Raw genomic sequence first — 14,840 nt, forward strand, 5'->3', positions numbered from 1 at the left:
CACCATGCACCACAGTAGAGCTCCCTACCTGCACCATACACCACAATAGAGCTCCCTACCTACACACCATACACCACAGTAGAGCTCCCTACCTACACACCATGCACCACAGTAGAGCTCCCTACCTACACACCATACACCACAGTAGAGCTCCCTACCTACACACCATACACCACAGTAGAGCTCCCTACCTACACACCATACACCACAGTAGAGCTCCCTACCTACACACCATACACCATAGTAGAGCTCCCTACCTACACACCATACACCACAGTAGAGCTCCCTACCTACACACCATACACCACAGTAGAGCTCCCTACCTACACACCATACACCACAGTAGAGCTCCCTACCTACACACCATACACCACAGTAGAGCTCCCTACCTACACACCATACACCACAGTAGAGCTCCCTACCTACACACCATACACCACAGTAGAGCTCCCTACCTACACACCATACACCACAGTAGAGCTCCCTACCTACACACCATACACCACAGTAGAGCTCCCTACCTACACACCATACACCACAGTAGAGCTCCCTACCTACACACCATACACCACAGTAGAGCTCCCTACCTACACACCATACACCACAGTAGAGCTCCCTACCTACACACCATACACCACAGCAGAGCTCCCTACCTACACACCATACACCACAGTAGAGCTCCCTACCTACACACCATACACCACAGTAGAGCTCCCTACCTACACACCATACACCACAGTAGAGCTCCCTACCTACACACCATACACCACAGTAGAGCTCCCTACCTACACACCATACACCACAGTAGAGCTCCCTACCTACACACCATACACCACAGTAGAGCTCCCTACCTACACACCATACACCACAGTAGAGCTCCCTACCTACACACCATACACCACAGTAGAGCTCCCTACCTACACCATACACCACAGTAGAGCTCCCTACCTACACCATACACCACAGTACACCATCCCACCTGCACCATACACCACAGTACACCATCCCACCTACACCATACACCACAGTACACCATCCCACCTTCACCATACACCACAGTACACCATCCCACCTGCACCATACACCACAGTACACCATCCCACCTGCACCATACACCACAGTACACCATCCCACCTGCACCATACACCACATTACACCATCCCACCTTCACCATACACCACAGTACACCATCCCACCTTCACCATACACCACAGTACACCATCCCACCTACACCATACACCACAGTACACCATCCCACCTGCACCATACACCACAGTACACCATCCCACCTTCACCATACACCACAGTACACCATCCCACCTTCACCATACACCACAGTACACCATCCCACCTACACCATACACCACAGTACACCATCCCACCTTCACCATACACCACAGTACACCATCCCACCTTCACCATACACCACAGTACACCATCCCACCTACACCATACACCACAGTACACCATCCCACCTGCACCATACACCACAGTACACCATCCCACCTTCACCATACACCACAGTACACCATCCCACCTGCACCATACACCACAGTACACCATCCCACCTGCACCATACACCACAGTACACCATCCCACCTTAACCATACACCACAGTACACCATCCCACCTGCACCATACACCACAGTACACCATCCCACCTACACCATACACCACAGTACACCACAGTACACCATCCCACCTGCACCATACACCACAGTACACCATCCCACCTGCACCATACACCACAGTACACCATCCCACCTACACCATACACCACAGTACACCACAGTACACCATCCCACCTGCACCATACACCACAGTACACCATCCCACCTTCACCATACACCACAGTACACCACACCTGCACCATACACCACAGTACACCATCCCACCTGCACCATACACCACAGTACACCATCCCACCTTCACCATACACCACAGTACACCACACCTGCACCATACACCACAGTACACCACCCCACCTGCACCATACACCACAGTACACCACAGTACACCATCCCACCTTCACCATACACCACAGTACACCACACCTGCACCATACACCACAGTACACCATCCCACCTACACCATACACCACAGTAGCGGCTGGTGCAACACAGCCAACTGTTTCATATATGTGTAAACAAATATTGAATATTCCTTATAATTAGCAATTATAATTCCTTTCCATAATTACCCAACCACCCGGTGGATGATGCGACCACAGCTCCGACCCCCGGAGAGCAGACTACCAGCACAGGTGGGGCCCAGGAGCTGAATTCCAGCTCAACGCGGACTATAATAATCACAGAGCTACTTATATACCCACACATTCACATCTTGGGGGTAAACTCTTTGATTTTTTAACGTTCAGACTAAAGGTTTTATGTTTAGGTTTGGAGCCATTGCTGGGAGCCAGCTTACTTTAAAGCTGTAGAGGAACAAAACAATGTTATGTTTGTGGGAGCCTCGTGTATTGCTCTCTTCATGACCAATAATTTAAATAAAATGGTTGGCCTTGTAAGAGCTTTGGGTCGACGCTGGGAGCCTCGACGCCGCCCTGTCGAAGACTGGAGGTAACTGTGTCCTCACTGTAGCGGGTATGGTGTCTGGTGGTATGGTGCCTCTCTCAGTGTGGTGAGGGAGGGGAGGTGACGGTGCCTCAGTCAGTGTCTCCTGTGTGTGGTCAAGACTGGGGGAGGAGGTGCAGTGTCTCCTGTGTGTGGCCAAGACTGGGGGAGGTGCAGTGTCTCCTGTGTGTGGTCAAGACTGGGGGAGGTGCAGTGTCTCCTGTGTGTGGCCAAGACTGAGGGAGGAGGTGCAGTGTCTCCTGTGTGTGGCCAAGACTGAGGGAGGAGGTCCAGTGTCTCCTGTGTGTGGCCAAGACTGAGGGAGGAGGTGCAGTGTCTCCTGTGTGTGGCCAAGACTGACGGAGGAGGTGCAGTGTCTCCTGTGTGTGGCCAAGACTGAGGGAGGAGGTGCAGTGTCTTCTGTGTGTGGCCAAGACTGACGGAGGAGGTGCAGTGTCTCCTGTGTGTGGCCAAGACTGACGGAGGAGGTGCAGTGTCTCCTGTGTGTGGCCAAGACTGAGGGAGGAGGTGCAGTGTCTTCTGTGTGTGGCCAAGACTGAGGGAGGAGGTGCAGTGTCTCCTGTGTGTGGCCAAGACTGAGGGAGGAGGTCCAGTGTCTCCTGTGTGTGGCCAAGACTGAGGGAGGAGGTCCAGTGTCTCCTGTGTGTGGCCAAGACTGAGGGAGGAGGTGCAGTGTCTCCTGTGTGTGGCTAAGACTGAGGGAGGAGGTCCAGTGTCTCCTGTGTGTGGCCAAGACTGAGGGAGGAGGTCCAGTGTCTCCTGTGTGTGGCCAAGACTGAGGGAGGAGGTGCAGTGTCTCCTGTGTGTGGCCAAGACTGAGGGAGGAGGTGCAGTGTCTCCTGTGTGTGGCCAAGACTGAGGGAGGAGGTGCAGTGTCTCCTGTGTGTGGCCAAGACTGAGGGAGGAGGTCTAGTGTCTCCTGTGTGTGGCCAAGACTGAGGGAGGAGGTGCAGTGTCTCCTGTGTGTGGCCAAGACTGAGGGAGGAGGTGCAGTGTCTCCTGTGGGTGGCCAAGACTGAGGGAGGAGGTGCAGTGTCTCCTGTGTGTGGCCAAGACTGAGGGAGGAGGTGCAGTGTCTCCTGTGTGTGGCCAAGACTGAGGGAGGAGGTGCAGTGTCTCCTGTGTGTGGCCAAGACTGGGGGAGGAGGTGCAGTGTCTCCTGTGTGTGGCCAAGACTGAGGGAGGTCCAGTGTCTCCTGTGTGTGGCCAAGACTGAGGGAGGTCCAGTGTCTCCTGTGTGTGGCCAAGACTGAGGGAGGTGTAGTGTCTCCTGTGTGTGGCCAAGACTGGGGGAGGAGGTGCAGTGTCTCCTGTGTGTGGCCAAGACTGGGGGAGGTGCAGTGTCTCCTGTGTGTAGCCAAGACAGAGGGAGGAGGTCCAGTGTCTCCTGTGTGTGGCCAAGACTGGGGGAGGAGGTGCAGTGTCTCCTGTGTGTGGCCAAGACTGGGGGAGGAGGTGCAGTGTCTCCTGTGTGTAGCCAAGACTGAGGGAGGAGGTCCAGTGTCTCCTGTGTGTGGCCAAGACTGAGGGAGGAGGTGCAGTGTCTCCTGTGTGTGGCCAAGACTGAGGGAGGAGGTCCAGTGTCTCCTGTGTGTGGCCAAGACTGGGGGAGGAGGTCCAGTGTCTCCTGTGTGTGGCCAAGACTGAGGGAGGAGGTGCAGTGTCTCCTGTGTGTGGCCAAGACTGAGGGAGGAGGTCCAGTGTCTCCTGTGTGTGGCCAAGACTGAGGGAGGAGGTGCAGTGTCTTCTGTGTGTGGCCAAGACTGACGGAGGAGGTGCAGTGTCTCCTGTGTGTTGCCAAGACTGACGGAGGAGGTGCAGTGTCTCCTGTGTGTGGCCAAGACTGAGGGAGGAGGTGCAGTGTCTTCTGTGTGTGGCCAAGACTGAGGGAGGAGGTGCAGTGTCTCCTGTGTGTGGCCAAGACTGAGGGAGGAGGTCCAGTGTCTCCTGTGTGTGGCCAAGACTGAGGGAGGAGGTCCAGTGTCTCCTGTGTGTGGCCAAGACTGAGGGAGGAGGTGCAGTGTCTCCTGTGTGTGGCTAAGACTGAGGGAGGAGGTCCAGTGTCTCCTGTGTGTGGCCAAGACTGAGGGAGGAGGTCCAGTGTCTCCTGTGTGTGGCCAAGACTGAGGGAGGAGGTGCAGTGTCTCCTGTGTGTGGCCAAGACTGAGGGAGGAGGTGCAGTGTCTCCTGTGTGTGGCCAAGACTGAGGGAGGAGGTGCAGTGTCTCCTGTGTGTGGCCAAGACTGAGGGAGGAGGTCCAGTGTCTCCTGTGTGTGGCCAAGACTGAGGGAGGAGGTGCAGTGTCTCCTGTGTGTGGCCAAGACTGAGGGAGGAGGTGCAGTGTCTCCTGTGGGTGGCCAAGACTGAGGGAGGAGGTGCAGTGTCTCCTGTGTGTGGCCAAGACTGAGGGAGGAGGTCCAGTGTCTCCTGTGTGTGGCCAAGACTGAGGGAGGAGGTGCAGTGTCTCCTGTGTGTGGCCAAGACTGGGGGAGGAGATCCAGTGTCTCCTGTGTGTGGCCAAGACTGGGGGAGGAGGTGCAGTGTCTCCTGTGTGTGGCCAAGACTGAGGGAGGTCCAGTGTCTCCTGTGTGTGGCCAAGACTGAGGGAGGTCCAGTGTCTCCTGTGTGTGGCCAAGACTGAGGGAGGTGTAGTGTCTCCTGTGTGTGGCCAAGACTGGGGGAGGAGGTGCAGTGTCTCCTGTGTGTGGCCAAGACTGGGGGAGGAGGTGCAGTGTCTCCTGTGTGTAGCCAAGACTGAGGGAGGAGGTCCAGTGTCTCCTGTGTGTGGCCAAGACTGGGGGAGGAGGTGCAGTGTCTCCTGTGTGTGGCCAAGACTGGGGGAGGAGGTGCAGTGTCTCCTGTGTGTAGCCAAGACTGAGGGAGGAGGTCCAGTGTCTCCTGTGTGTGGCCAAGACTGAGGGAGGAGGTGCAGTGTCTCCTGTGTGTGGCCAAGACTGAGGGAGGAGGTCCAGTATCTTCTGTGTGTGGCCAAGACTGGGGGAGGAGGTCCAGTGTCTCCTGTGTGTGGCCAAGACTGAGGGAGGAGGTGCAGTGTCTCCTGTGTGTGGCCAAGACTGAGGGAGGAGGTCCAGTGTCTCCTGTGTGTGGCCAAGACTGAGGGAGGAGGTGCAGTGTCTCCTGTGTGTGGCCAAGACTGAGGGAGGAGGTGCAGTGTCTCCTGTGTGTGGCCAAGACTGAGGGAGGAGGTGCAGTGTCTCCTGTGTGTGGCCAAGACTGAGGGAGGAGGTCCAGTGTCTCCTGTGTGTGGCCAAGACTGGGGGAGGAGGTCCAGTGTCTCCTGTGTGTGGCCAAGACTGAGGGAGGAGGTGCAGTGTCTCCTGTGTGTGGCCAAGATGCGGTGACAGGTCTGTAGGTGATTAATGCTGTTGGCGAAACACAGCCACACTGACTGGCACCAACTGTGTTGTGGTGGCTGAAATGGTGCTGTGGTTGACTGTAAGGTTGGTAGACTTGGGCAGGGACAGCTCTCCTTCACCACACTCACATGTGAGTGTGGTGCTTGCACTCGCACACACACACACACACACACACACACACACACACACACACACACACACACACACACACATACACACACACACACACATACACACACACACACACACACACACACACACACACACACACACACACACACACACACACACACACACACACACATACACACACACACACACACACACACATACACACACACACACACACACACACACATACACACACACACACACACACACACACACACACACACACACACACACACACACACACACACACACACACACACACATACACACACACACACACACACACACACACACACACACACACACTCACACACACACACACACACACACACACACACACACACACACACACTCACACACACACACACACACACACACACACACACACACACACACACACACACATACACACACACACACACATACACACACACACACACATACACACACACACACACACACACACACACACACACACACACACACACACACACACACACACACACACACATACACACACACACACACACACACACACACACACACACACACACACACACACACACACACACACACACACACACTCACACACACACACTTCGTACAAGACATGATGGACATGTCACCCAAAAGTGTCAGGAGGCTGTAAACAGGTTTATCCCGGCCCAAAAGGAATAAAATGAGAAGCAACAGAAGAATTCATGGTTTAATAGTGCATGTATGGAAGCAAAGGAGCTGAACAAAAGGGCGTGGAGGAACTTCCGTAATAACAGAACACCAGAAAGTAGAGAGAGATACCAGAGAACCAGGAACGAGTATGTTAGTGTGAGAAGAGAAGCTGAGAAAAGGTATGAAAATGATATAGCTAATAAAGCCAAGACCGAACCAAAGCTACTACACAGTCACATCAGGAGAAAGACAACAGTGACGGAACAGATGGTGAAACTTGGAACAGGTGAAGACAGGCAGACAGAGAATGACAAAGAGGTGTGTGAAGAACTCAACAAGAGGTTCCAGGAGGTCTTCACAATAGAACGAGATGAAGTCCTTGAGCTAGGCGAGGTGGCAGTAAACCAGGCGGCCTTGGAAGGGTTCGAAATTACAAAAGATGAGGTCAAGAGGCATCTGTTGGATCTGGACGTGAGAAAGGCTGTTGGTCCAGACGGGATCTCACCATGGGTACTGAAAGAGTGTGCAGAGGCACTTTGCTTGTCACTCTCCATAGTGTATAATAGGTCACTGGAAACGGGGGACCTACCAGAAATATGGAAGACTGCTAATGTAGTACCAATATACAAAAAGGGCGACAGACAAGAGGCACTGAACTACAGGCCAGTGTCCTTGACTTGTATACCATGCAAGGTGATGGAGAAGATTGTGAGAAAAAAACTGGTAACACATCTGGAGAGAAGGGACTTCGTGACAACCCATCAACATGGGTTCAGGGAGGGTAAATCTTGCCTTACAGGCTTAATAGAATTCTACGATCAGGTGACTAAGCAAGAAAGAGAAGGATGGACGGACTGCATTTTTTGGATTGTCGGAAAGCCTTTGACACAGTACCTTATAAAAGGCTGGTACATAAGCTGGAGAAACAGGCAGGAGTAACTGGTAGGGTGCTCCAGTGTATAAGGGAGTACCTAAGCGATAGGAAGCAGAGAGTTACAGTGAGAGGGGAGATCTCAGATTGGCGTGAAGTCACCAGTGGAGTCCCACAGGGCTCTGTACTCGGACCTATCCTGTTTCTGATATACGTAAATGATCTCCCAGAGGATATAGACTCATTCCTCTCAATGTTTGCTGAAGACGCCAAAATTATGAGAAGGATTAAGACAGAGGAGGACAGCTTGAGGCTTCAAGAAGACCTGGACAAGCTGCAGGAATGGTCGAACAAATGGTTGTTAGAGTTTAACCCAAACAAATGCAATGTAATGAAGATAGGTGTAGAGAGCAGGAGGCCAGATACAATGTATCATTTGGGAGATGAAATCCTTCAAGAGTCTGAGAGAGAGAAAGACCTGGGGGTTGATATCACGCCAGATCTGTCCCCTGAAGCTCATATCAAGAGGATAACATCAGCGGCATATGCCAAGTTGGCTAACATAAGAACGGCCTTAAGAAACTTGTGTAAGGAATCTTTCAGAACTTTGTATACCACATATGTCAGACCAATCCTGGAGTATGCGGCTCCAGCATGGAGTCCATATCTAGTCAAGCATAAGACTAAACTGGAAAAGGTTCAAAGGTTTGCCTCCAGACTAGTACCCGAGCTGAGAGGTATGAGCTACGAGGAGAGACTACGGGAATTAAACCTCACGTCACTGGGAGACAGAAGAGTTAGGGGGGACATGATCACCACTTACAAGAATCTCAGAGGAAACGAAAGGGTAGATAAAGAGGGCACACGCACTAGGGGACACAGGTGGAAATTGAGTGCCCAAATGAGCCACAGGGACGTTATAAAGATTTTTTTAGTGTCAGAGTAGTAGACAAATGGAATGCATTAAGCAGTGATGTGGTGGAGGCTGACTCCATACACAGTTTCAAGTGTAGATATGATAGAGCCCAGTAGGCTCAGGAACCTGTACATTAGTTTATTGACAGTTGAGAGGCGGGACCAAAGAGCCAGAGCTCATCCCCTGCAAGCACAACTAGGTAAGTACACACACACACACATAAAAGGCTGTTAAAAAAGTTGGAGCAACAGGCAGGAGTAAAAGGGAAGGTGCTCCAGTGGATAAGGGAGTACTTAAGCAACAGGAAACAGCGAGTAACGGTGAGGGGGGAGACATCAGAGTGGCGAGATGTCACCAGCGGAGTCCCACAGGGCTCAGTACTTGGACTCATCCTGTTTCTAATATATGTAAACGATCTTCCAGAGGGAATAGACTCATTCCTCTCAATGTTTGCTGATGATGCAAAAATTATGAGAAGAATCAAGACGGATGAAGATAGACAGAGACTACAGGATGACCTGGACAAACTGAAGGAATGGTCTAGAAAATGGCTGCTAAAGTTCAACTCACGAAAGTGTAAGGTGATGAAATTAGGCGAAGGGAGCAGGAGGCTAAACACAAGGTATCATCTGGGAGGTGAAATCCTGCAAGAGTCAAATAGAGAGAAAGATCTGGGAGTTGATATTACACCGAACCTGTCCCCAGAGGCCCACATCAAAAGAATATCATCAGCGGCATATGCTAGACTGGCCAACATAAGAACTGCCTTTAGAAACTTGCGTAAGGAATCTTTCAGAACCCTGTATACCACTTATGTAAGACCAATCCTGGAGTATGCAGCTCCAGCCTGGAGTCCATACCTAGTTAAACACAAGACAAAGTTAGAGAAGATTCAGCGGTATGCCACCAGGCTCGTCCCGGAACTGAGAGAATTGAGCTCCGAGGAAAGGCTAAAGGAGCTGAACCTCACATCCCTGGAAAACAGAAGAGTAAGGGGAGACATGATAACCACCTACAAAATTCTCAGGGGAATTGACAGGGTGGACAAAGACTAACTCTTCAGCACGGGTGGGACACGAACAAGGGGACACAGGTGGAAACTTAGTACCCAGATGAGCCATAGAGACGTTAGAAAGAATTTTTTCAGTGTCAGAGTAGTTAACGGATGGAATGCATTAGGCAGTAATGTGGTGGAGGCTGACTCCATACACAGTTTCAAATGTAGATATGATAGAGCCCAGTAGGCTCAGGAATCTGTACACCAGTTGATTGACAGTTGAGAGGCGGGACCAAAGAGCCAAAGCTCAACCCCCGCAAGCACAATTAGGTGAGTACAATTAGGTGAGTACACACACACACACACACACACACACACACATACATACACACATATATACACACATATACATCTGATATATGTAAATGATCTTCCAGAGGGTATAGAATCGTTTCTCTCAATGTTTGCCGATGATGCAAAAATTATGAGGAGGATTGAAACTGAGGACGATAGTAGGAGGCTACAAGATGACCTAGACAGACTGAGTGAATGGTCCAACAAATGGCTGTTGAAGTTCAACCCGAGTAAATGCAAAGTAATGAAACTAGGTGGTGGAAATAGGAGGCCAAACACAGGATACAGAATAGGAGATGAAGTACTTAATGAAACGAACAGAGAAAGATCTAGGAGTTGATATCACACCAAACCTGTCTCCTGAAGCCCACATAAAGAGAATAACGTCTGCGGCATATGCGAGGCTGGCTAACATCAGAACAGCGTTCAGGAACCTGTGTAAGGAATCATTCAGAATCTTGTACACCACATATGTAAGACCAATCCTGGAGTATGCGGCCCCAGCATGGAGCCCGTACCTTGTCAAGCACAAGACGAAGCTGGAAAAAGTCCAAAGGTATGCCACTACATTAGTCCCAGAACTAAGAGGCATGAGTTACGAGGAAAGGCTGCGGGAAATGCACCTTACGACACTGGAAGACAGAAGAGTAAGGGGAGACATGATCACAACCTACAAAATCCTCAGAGGAATCGACCGGGTAAACAAGGATAAACTATTCAACACTGGTGGGACGCGAACAAGGGGACACAGGTGGAAACTGAGTACCCACATGAGCCACAGAGACGTTAGAAGGAACTTTTTCAGTGTCAGAGTAGTTAACGGATGGAATGCACTAGGCAGTGATGTGGTGGAGGCTGACTCCATACACAGTTTTAAATGTAGATATGATAGAGCCCAGTAGGCTCAGGAATCTGTACACCAGTTAATTGACAGTTGAGAGGCGGGACCAAAGAGCCAAAGCTCAACCCCCGCAGCACAAATAGGTGAGTACACACATTGGAGGTGGTGACTAGAAACTTTTTAACCCAACATGTCGGGGAACCCACAAGGATGACAGGAAACAATGAACCAGCGAGACTCGACCTGGTCTTCACCCTGAACGACTCCGACATAAGAGAAATCGGTTTTGAGGCCCCAGTAGGAATGAGCGACCACAGTGTACTGGTGTTTGAGTATCTGATTGAAGAAGGGTTATTGAACTCGAGGAGGGATACTGAAAACAAAAGGCTGGCATACCGAAAGGGAAACTATGAGGAGATAAGAAAATTCCTAACAGATATAGCATGGGAAACAGAGCTCAGGGGAAAGACGGCCCAAGATATGATGGATTACATCACGCAGAAGTGCAAGGACGCAGCAAACAAGTTTGTCCCAGTCCAAAAGGAAAACAGAGAAATGAAGATGAGAAACCCATGGTTTAATCAGAGATGTAGGCTAGCTAAGCAGCAAAGTAAAAGGGCATGGAGAAACTATAGGAATAACAGGACACTGGAGAGCAGAGAAAGATACCAGAATGCCAGGAATGAATATGTCAGGATGAGACGAGAGGCAGAAAGACAATACGAAAATGACTTCGCAAGCAAGGCAAAGACTCGGCCTAAATTGTTGCATAGCCACATCAGGAGAAAAACAACAGTAAAGGAACAGGTTATGAAATTAAGGATAGGGGCGGAAGGATTCACTACAAACGACAAGGAAGTGTGTGAGGAACTGAATAAGAAATTCCAAGAAGTCTTCACCTTAGAGCAATGAGATATTCCAGAGATAAGAGAGAGAATAACTAACCAGGAACCACTAGAAGAGTTTGAGATTACCAGCGGGGAAGTAAGGAAGTGTTTACTAGAGTTGGATGTGACAAAGGCTATAGGTCCAGATGGAATCTCCCCTTGGATACTAAAGGAAGGAGCAGAAGAACTGTGCCTCCCACTCTCCATAGTGTACAACAAATCACTGGCAACAGGGGAACTGCCAGAAATTTGGAAAGCAGCTAACGTAGTCCCGATATACAAGAAAGGGGATAGACAGGAGGTACTGAACTACAGGCCTGTGTCCCTAACCTATATACCATGCAAACTGATGGAGAAGATTGTGCGAAGAAAGCTAGTGGAACATCTGGAACGAAAGAACTTTGTAACACAGCATCAACATGGGTTCAGGAATGGCAGGTCCTGCCTCACAGGGCTACTTGAATTCTACGACCAGGCAACAAAAATCAGGCAAGAAAGAGAAGGGTGGGCAGACTGCATATTTTTGGATTGCCAGAAAGCCTTTGATACAGTGCCACACAAGAGGCTAGTGAAAAAAACTGGAGATGCAGGCAGGAGTGAAAGGGAAGGTACTCCGGTGGATACATGAGTACCTAAGCAACAGGAGACAACGAGTCACTGAGGGGTGAGGTATCAGATTGGCGAGACGTTACGAGTGGAGTCCCGCAGGGGTCAGTCCTTGGACCTATACTGTTTCTGATATATGTAAATGATCTCCCAGAGATCATTTGGGGGGGGAGAGAGGGGGGGCGGGGCCACTCTAACGAGCCTGACCTGAGGACAGGTTGGCCATTAGGACATAAAAATAACGAAAGATTGTTAAAGAAAAGTTTGAACCTGATGATTTGCGAGGTGTGAGTATCGTTGCTGCCATTCATAAACAGTTGGGCGGGCGGGTTAACTAGCAGTTGTTCTGTGTTGGCGAGGACGGGCCGCGGGGAGACGAAACAGCCGTGACAAGCGACACACACACCAACCACCTCATTATAACAAGCGTGGCTGAGTTTGTCGTTCACACAACAGTAATTGGGGATCCGGATGTCCAGAGATTAGCGAATCGTGTTGTAATGGACAATATTAGAGCAGGACTTGTGTATGCTGTAGCAAGGTGATGAGGAGCCACCTGACACTTGATTGATTGATTGGTGAAGACTGGGCCACCAAGAGGTGGCACGGGCATGAATAACCCGTAAGAACAGGAGTCATCTACTCCTGTACCAGGCTGTGTAAAGGAATTAAATCCAAAAGGGAAGTTTATTCATATTTATATAGGCTTTTGGATTCTTCTTTATTATGCACCCCATACCCATCCCGAGGGCGGTGGGGGAAGGCTTACAGAGGCGTGAAATAGACTTAGTGGTGCTCACCTAGTTGTGCTTGCGGGGGTTGACCTCTGGTTCTTTGGTCCCGCCTCTCAACTGTCAATCAATCAAGTGATTTTTTCACACACACACACACACACACACACACACACACACACACACACACACACACACACACACACAAGTGTGTGTGTGTGTGTGTGTCTTCCACCACATGTGGAAGACTCGATGAGTGATGAGTCCCCAGATGGCAGGTGTGTAGTGATGAGTCCCCAGATGGCAGGTGTGTAGTGATGAGTTCCCAGATGGCAGGTGTGTAGTGATGAGTCCCCAGATGGCAGGTGTGTAGTGATGAGTCCCCAGATGGCAGGTGTGTAGTGATGAGTCCCCAGATGGCAGGTGTGTAGTGATGAGCCCCCAGATGGCAGGTGTAGAGTGATGAATTTGCGAAAAATGAATACGAAAAACTCATCATTAGTATGGATGAAAACCAAGTGAATGAATGAGTAAATGGACGGTAGAGCGACGGTATCGCTTCATGCAGGTCGGTGTTCAATCCCCGACCGTCCACAAGTGGTTGGGCACCATTCCTTCCCTCCGTCCCATCCCACTTATCCTGACCCCTTCCCAGTGTTATATAGTCGTAATGGCTTGGTGCTTTCCCCTGACAACTCCCTCCCTCTTATCACGGCACCTAGGTGACTCAAGTATACTTCAAGGAGAGTATACTTCAAGGAGAGTATACTTCAAGGAGAGTATACTTCAAGGAGAGTATACTTCAAGGAGAGTATACTTCAAGGAGAGTATACTTCAAGGAGAGTATACTTCAAGGAGAGTATACTTCAAGGAGAGTATACTTCAAGGAGAGTATACTTCAAGGAGAGTATACTTCAAGGAGAGTATACTTCAAGGAGAGTATACTTCAAGGAGAGTTAGCAATTATTCTTTATTCTTTATTCTAAATTCTTTATTATCTTGTTCTTGCTAGACTATGTTCTTGATAGACTATGTTCTTGCTAGACTATGTTCTTGTTAGACTATGTTCTTGCTAGACTATGTTCTTGCTAGACTATGTTCTTGATAGACTATGTTCTTGCTAGACTATGTTCTTGTTAGACTATGTTCTTGCTAGACTATGTTCTTGCTAGACTATGTTCTTGCTAGACTATGTTCTTGCTAGACTATGTTCTTGATAGACTATGTTCTTGCTAGACTATGTTCTTGTTAGACTATGTTCTTGCTAGACTATGTTCTTGCTAGACTATGTTCTTGCTAGACTATGTTCTTGCTAGACTATGTTCTTGATAGACTATGTTCTTGCTAGACTATGTTCTTGCTAGACTATGTTCTTGTTAGACTATGTTCTTGCTAGACTATGTTCTTGCTAGACTATGCATATAGACTATCCACACAGAAATCACATTAGCGTGATGTCGAAGCTCAGTCTGGGGATCCTCTCGGTCGTAAGTTCGAATCCTTGTCACGGCCCTTGTGGATTTGTTCATAGACTATCCACCTCAGGTTTGGCCTCCGTAGCACAGAAGGACATCACTTCATGTGAACGCATTACGGGCTCGCCATAGTCCGTGCTACATGGCCACCTCGTTCTGAGTAGCTAATTCTGAAACAACAACAACTTGTGAACGCATCCAGAGTTAATCCGACAAAGTTAACCCCAGAAATTAGAATTAGAATTAGAATCTCACATTTAAAAAAGATATTAAAACCTTAATTTACATTTAACAGAAAGCTGCCATGACCGACTTATACAAATATTTGAATGGCTAAACCAAATGGGATAT

The sequence above is a fragment of the Procambarus clarkii genome, chromosome 52 (assembly GCF_040958095.1).
Source record: "Procambarus clarkii isolate CNS0578487 chromosome 52, FALCON_Pclarkii_2.0, whole genome shotgun sequence".
In the NCBI taxonomy this organism is placed as follows: Eukaryota; Metazoa; Arthropoda; class Malacostraca; order Decapoda; family Cambaridae; genus Procambarus; species Procambarus clarkii.